A 7,134-nucleotide genomic window follows, 5' to 3' on the forward strand; every position below is an offset into this window, starting at 1 on the left:
AGAATTGATCGTCCACTCGTGAGGTTGTAGGAGGCAACTCAATTTGTCTGCCAGACAGTTGTGTTGACCTTGAATATAGACAGCTCTGAGAAAGATGTTGCGATTAATCGCCCAAGACCACATCCTCAGAGCCTCCTGACACAGGCAATGAGATCCTGTTCCACCCTGTTTGTTGACATAATACATGGCCACCTGGTTGTCCGTCCGCATGAGAATTACAGTGTCGTGAAGAAGGTGCTGAAAAGCTTTGAGAGCATTGAAAATCGCTGAGTTCCAACAGATTGATGTGACAACAACGGTCCTGCGAAGTCCACAGACCCTGGGTGCGAAGGCCGTCGACATGGGCTTCCCAAGCATAAGTGGAGGAGTCCATTGTGAGAACTTTCTGATGAGGCAGAGTGTGGAAGAGTACACCTCTGGAAAGATTGGAAGAGAGCATCCACCAGTGGATAGACTGCTTCAACAAAGGAGTTACTGTAATCTGTTGAGAAGGCGGGTCGATCGCCTGTTGCCACTGGGATGCCAGGGTCCACTGAGGAACAATAAGGTGAAGTCTGGCAAAAGGAGTCACGTGAACAGTAGAAGCCATGTGGCCTTGCAGAAGTTGATGGTAGACGATATATCTGCTGACAAAGGCGAATCAGGGTATCTCGACGTGATGGAGGTAGAAACGCTCTGAGGCGGACAGTATCCAGGGTGGCCCCAATGAATTGAAGAGATTGAGATGGGGTCAACTGGGATTTTGGGAAGTTGATTTCGAACCCCAGACTTTGGAGGAATAGAATAGTCTGTTGGGTCACTGCAATAACCCCTTGGTGAGAGGGGGCTTTGGTTAGCCAGTCGTCCAGGTATGGAAAAACTTGAAGCCACTGAGTGCGAAGAGCAGCCGCCACCACCACCAGGCATTTTGTGAAGACCCTGGGGGAAGAGGCGAGTCCGAAAGGAAGGACTCTGTATTGTAGGTGGAGATTTCCCACTTGGAACCTGAGATATTTGCGAGAGGCTGGATGAATTGGGATATGGGTATAAGCCTCTTTGAGATCCAGTGAGCACATCCAATCTCGCTGATCCAGCAGGGAATACAATGTGGCCAATGAGAGCATCCTAAACTTCTCTTTGACCAGGAATTTGTTGAGAGCTCTGAGGTCCAGAATGGGTCGCAGATCCGTCTTCTTTGGAACTAGAAAGTAGCGGGAGTAGAACCCTAAGTTCCGCTGAGAAAGAGGAACCTCCTCTACAGCTCAAAGGCGAAAAAGAGCCTGAGCTTCCTGAAGAAGAAGAGGAAGTTGCGACCGTTTGGAAGGACACTCTCGTGGAGGATGATCTGGAGGTACTTGAAGCAAGTGAAGAGAGTATCCCTCTCGCAGAATGGTGAGAACCCAGAGGTCGGAAGTGATCAACTCCCACTGATGATAAAAATGGGAAAGACAACCCCCTATGGGCAGAAGAGAATTCCGATGCCGGGAGGTTGGAATGCTCAAGCTGGGAACGTCATAAAGACTGAGCTGGCTTGCTGGCAGCAGGAGTTTTAGACTTCTGTTGATGTTGTTGCTGCTGAGGATGATGAGGTGGAGGCCTGGAAAAAGCAGGAGTCGTTTTCTGAGGGTAACGACATCGTGTCTGTTTGAATGCTCGAGCCGGAGGTGTCTTGGACTTCGGTCGAAAGAGAGAAGCAAAAGAGCGCTCATGTTCCGAGAGGCACTTAGTAGCCGCTTCAATGGAGTCATCAAATAATTCATTACCTTGACAAGGTAAGTTGGCCAATCGATCTTGAAGATTGGGATCCATGTCAACAATACGTAGCCAAGCCAGTCTACGCATGGCCACCGCAAAGTCAGATACTCAAGATGATAATTCGAAAGCATCATAGGAAGCCTGCAATATGAAGAGTCTTAATTGAGAAAGAGTCTTGAGGATTTGTTTAAACTCTGGAAGGCGAGATTTGGAAATGTCCGGATAAAAGGAAGGCAACAATTTCAAAAAATGGTTGAAATAAGTAGAAAAAGTGTAATTATAATTAAGAACCCTGTTTGCCATCATTGAGTTTTGGTATAAACGACAGCCAAACTTGTTCATGGTACGACCCTCCCTGCCTGGAGGTACTGCAGCATAAAGCTTGGAAGGATGAGCCTTTTTCAAAGATGATTCCACCACTAGGGACTGATGGGATAATTGAGATTTTTCAAATCCCTTACAGGGGACAGTACGGTATCTGGATTCCAATTTGGAAGGAATAGCCGTAATAGAATAGGGAGTTTCCATATTCCACATGAAAGTTTGTTTAAGGACTAGAGTCATAGGTAATCTCAAAGTTTCTTTGGGAGGATGAGAAAGTTCCATATTGGCTAAGTATTCTGGAGTATACTTAGAATCAGAATGAAGATCCAGTTTGAGGGCCTGGCCCATATCAAAAACAAACTTTGCAAAGGAAGTAGATTTGGAGGTGGAGGACTCATCAGGTGAAGGAGTACGAGACCTCGGAGCCACAGAATAGGAAGGAGACGCCTCTCTAGAGTATTGAGACAAAGGTTCAGACTCGAGACACATGGTAATTGAAGAAGCTGCACTCTCTACCTGAGGTGGAGTCATTGAATGTTTGCGCTTCAGACTCCGTCCCAGGAGTTTGAGGCACAGAATGTGTCGATGCAGGAGGAGAAGAGGCTCATGGAGTTGGCTTCGATGGAGGAGCCCTAGATCTTGAGAAACTCCGAGTCGAGGCCTCTTGAGATCGAGACTTGTGTTTCACTGTAGAAGAACGAGACACAGACGCCTCAGTATCCATAGGAGGAGACTGGGACACAGACGCCTCTGCACAAAGCTTCAAAGAAAAATGTCTCGAGTGCCTCGAGCGATGCTTCGGGCGAGACTTCGATGGAGGCTCCGGTGAAGAGTCACTGGAAGAGACTCGCTTCGGCTTACGAGACCGGCCTCGAGGCAACACCACTGGAGGATCAGATTGATGCTCAGGCTGGTTCCTAGGAGGCAGGGTCGAGGATGGAACAAGTTGAGCCACTATCGAGGAAATCTGTGTGGTTAAGATGGTCTTCAAAATGTCCTCGAACATAGGCACCGAGACAAGGGGAACCGGTCTTGTAGGTGCCGCAGTGCGCTCCAAAGAGGGCGGCCTCGAAGATGAGTATTCCCTACTCTTGGAGGCACGCTTAGGAGGAGGTCTCAAAGAGGATTCTGGTGGCTTCTTAGGCATGGTACCTGAAAGAGAGACAGGAGACTTACCCAGCAAGGACATCTTCACTGGAGGCACCGTCGAGGCCTTCAAGACCGAAGTCTAGGCCTTAGCAGAAATGGAAGCCTGCTCGAGGTCGAAGCCTTTGAGACCAAAGCTCCAGCCGAAGCCGAGGTTGAGTCCTTTGAGACCGAGGCGGCTGCCGAAGTCACGGTCGAGGCCTTCGAGACCGAGGTCGGGGTCTTCGAAGCCGAGCCAATCCTGAGGCCGAGGTCGAGGCCTTGTCAGAGGCTGGCTCCATGCCACCAAAAAGTTGCTTGTACTGGTTGCACCAACAACGAAAGACCCTAGACTGAAGAGTCCAACAGGATGTACACTCTTCAGGGGAATGAAAAGGTCCCAAACACCAAGAATGAGGGTTGGTAAGGGAAATCGTCTTTTTACACTGGCAACAGCGTTTAAACCCGGTAAGAGGCCGGAACATAGAAAAAATAAAGTCCGTGTCGAACGATACGAGCGAGTGGGCCTAGGCCAAAAGCCCGTGGACCGGACGAAAAAAGAGAAACAAAAAAAAAGTTATTTTAAAAAAAAATTGTGTTAAAGAACAGAAGAAAAGCACAGCGACCGAAAGAATAAAACAAAAAAACAGCCGTGGTGAAAGAAGGCAACAAAGTTTGCTGCAGAGCAAAGATGAAGAGGACTTCTCGGCTCCACGGAAAATGTTGAACTGAGGATCCTCACAGGAGATCACCCCCTAGTTAGGGAGGTGCAACACGCAGAAGCTCTTATAAAGATCTTCAAGCAAGTCTGCTTTCAAGGCTGTCCGCTGTGGGGCTCCATCGGTGACGTCACCTATGTGTAAGAATATGCTGCCTGCTTGTCCTGGGATAATGTGTGCTCCTCCTCGCCAATGCCTGACGCCACTTTTAAAATTATGGCAGGAGGGTTCCCACTCCCTCCTGCCATCTCTACTATTTCCCCCACCCTCAAAAACAAATGGCAGGAGGAATGCCGATACCCTCCTGCCACCCAAGGGACGCCCCCTCCCGGTTCCCAGCCGGATCCACCCCCTCCCCGTACCTTTAAAAATGTTGGGTGCAGGAGGGGTGCCCAGTCCCTCCTGCTCCTTAGGCCTCCAATGATCTTCGGGAGCAGGAGGAAGCGCAAGGTCCTCTGCTGCTGTGCCGGCTGCGACACAATACCGGCCTTAGGCCAAGGAAGTCCCTGATTGGCTGAGATGCTCCAGGCCCCTCCCAAGGGAGGAACCCGAGGCGCCTCAGCCAATCAGGGCCTTAGGCCTCTCCCAGTGCATCTCATGATGCACCAGGGCGTGGCCTAAGGCCGGTATTGTGTCGCGGCCGGCAAAGCAACAGGAGCAGGAGGACTGCGCTTCCTCCTGCTCCCGAAGATCACTGGAGGCCCAAGGAGCAGGAGGGACTGGGCACCCCTCCTGCTCCCAATGTTTTTAAAGGTACGGGGAAGGGGTGAGCCAGCCTAGTTAAAGGTAGGGGGTGGGCCCGGCCGAGATTGTGATGGCAGGAGGGAGTTGGGTGCGGGGAGGGGGTGGGTGGGCAGCTGCGATGGCAGCGGCAGGCATCATTGCTGGGGGGTGTCATTTCAGTACGGGGGCAGTTATTTTTCGGTTCAGGGAGGGGAGCACTGCTGGGTTAAAACCATGTGCTTGCAATGCATTTTGCAGAATATATTAAAAAGGAAAAAGTCCTTTTTTATATATTCTGCTAAATGCATTGTGAGCCTGTGGTTTTAAAGGGCAGGAGAGTCGGCCAGGATAGAAGCGACTGGTCTTCAGCAGTCGCTTCTTTTCTGATTGGCAAGCCCAATCGGTTTTGTAGAAATTATTTAGTGAATTACTCCCTTCATATTCGCGGGGGTTGGGGCAGAGCCAGCCTGCAAATATGGAAAAATTGGGAATAATTTTAGGGCCAACTCTGATCCACCCCATCCTGCCTCCCAGACCTGTCCATTGTACTAGCTTTTTAAAGCCTGGTGGTCTAACAGTGAAGCGGGGCAAGAGTGATCTTCCTACGTTCTTGTCCCGTGCATAGCCGGGATAAAAAATGGCTGCCGTGAGTTCCCGCGAGAGAATGGAAACTCATGGCAGTCATTTTTGTTCCCAGTTCTGCACAGGGCAGGAGCGATCTTCCTACGCTTCCCAGTTCCGCACAGGGCAAGAGCGATCTTCCTGCTTCACTACTAGACCACCAGGTTTTAAAAAGCAAGTAAGTGGAGATGTCCGCGAAGTGGGGGTGGTTTACCCAGACGAAAACTACAAAAAACGGAATATTCGGGTTCTGAACTCGCGAATATGAAAGGGAATGCATATTGTAGCTGTGTTGATAAACGTTTATAAAGAAAGCTGAAGATCTTTTCCTGTAGTTCAACAGCCAGAACAGAACATTGATTTATAAAATGACAATTGTTCAGAATATTGTTTCTTTTTTTTTTAAATTGAAATTTATTAATGTATCCAAACAAGTATACAGGATATGGGAATTTACACAAAAAATATAGAAATATTATTTCTTAATACAACTTAAATCAGTCATAGAAAATCAGAAATCCCATGAAGCCTACATCATTGAGGAGAAAGAATTATATTACATAATATCATAAAATTTAGTAATCAATAATCTTAATTTTATAGAGGCATTTAACTATTTAAACTGCTATTTTCATTGCAATTATCATAACCAAGAAAGCAAAATTCTACCCCAACTTAGAAAAAGGGGGGTTACTAAGAATGTTCAAGAAAATACTCTAATTGAATAGGATCAAAAAATACGTAATCCTTATCCTGAAAAGTTATCAAACACTTACACTTGTTTCTTTTTTTACTTTAATAAAATTAATACAGTATAAAACTATTTGAGGCTCTTGCGGATGGGATCAGATGGTTTGCAGGGATGAGGACCGAGCTCATGTGGACGGGGCGGAGACGCGGACTGAGCTCACAAGGACGCAAACTCCTTAATTATGCTTCCGGGGATGGGGCAGAGACAGAAGGGTGACCAAGTTCACGGGGAGGGGGCAGAAATTTTTTTCCGTGTCATTCTCTATCTGTTAGTTAAAATCTATCTGATGTACTAAAGAACAGCCTCTACACATTCTCCTGCTGGTGATTAGGGCAGCCAATCAGAAGTTTCCTTTTTCTCACAACATCCTTAATTATGCTCTAAAATATCAAGTAAAACTCTTGACTTTTTGCCTTGCTACTTCATGTTAATGAGATCATTATAGCTTAATGTATGATAACTTTCCCTCCTTCAAAAAACTTACATTTACTATCTAATTTAGAATAACATTGATGTCTAATTATTACTTAAGATTTTTTTTTTGGTTTCTGCTTATTCATATGCTTTTGCTATACTTCATAATTTCTCTATTTTTTAAGAACAACATTGTAGTCCTACTATTACTAGTAGGACCTTCAAAAATTTAACGAAACTCATTAATGTTCCTCTCCACGGAAATCTTTAGTAAAAGGCGAAAGATTTATTCGATTTGAAGAGAAACCAGAGATTATAACATAAGCACTCGTATACTTCATGTGACACAAAGAACGGTTCCTAAAACTGTTACAGGGAGTAACATATACTTGGAAGGAAAATGTAATCATTTAATACAGCATACAACAACAACAAAAAAAACCCCAGTAACACTGTCTAGTTAAATGATAATCTGAAGAGATTAGTTAAAATCACAAGAAGCATTCAGCAAAAATGTAGAACCATTTTGCACAGCATTATGGGTATGTAAATATAAGCAGCCCTTCAATTAGATATCATCACTGGGTTATTCTGAACTGGTTTAACACGGAGAAAGCAACTAGTGAAATAATAGCATTATTCTGTGTTTACCACTTCTCACTTGGAAGCAGATCATCTGAAATTTGTTCCTGCTATTCTCATAACTTATTTCCATCTTGAATT

At 46.1% G+C, this 7,134-nt stretch overlaps 1 non-coding gene across 1 annotated transcript; it reads right to left on the reverse strand.

Annotated features, from left to right (window-relative positions):
- Positions 1-6,607: 6,607 nt before the first annotated feature.
- On the reverse strand, positions 6,608-6,726 carry LOC117356127. The gene has a single exon (XR_004538563.1). It is a non-coding gene; the product is annotated as a U5 spliceosomal RNA (small nuclear RNA).
- Positions 6,727-7,134: the final 408 nt, after the last annotated feature.

The sequence above is a fragment of the Geotrypetes seraphini genome, chromosome 2 (genome assembly GCF_902459505.1).
Source record: "Geotrypetes seraphini chromosome 2, aGeoSer1.1, whole genome shotgun sequence".
In the NCBI taxonomy this organism is placed as follows: Eukaryota; Metazoa; Chordata; class Amphibia; order Gymnophiona; family Dermophiidae; genus Geotrypetes; species Geotrypetes seraphini.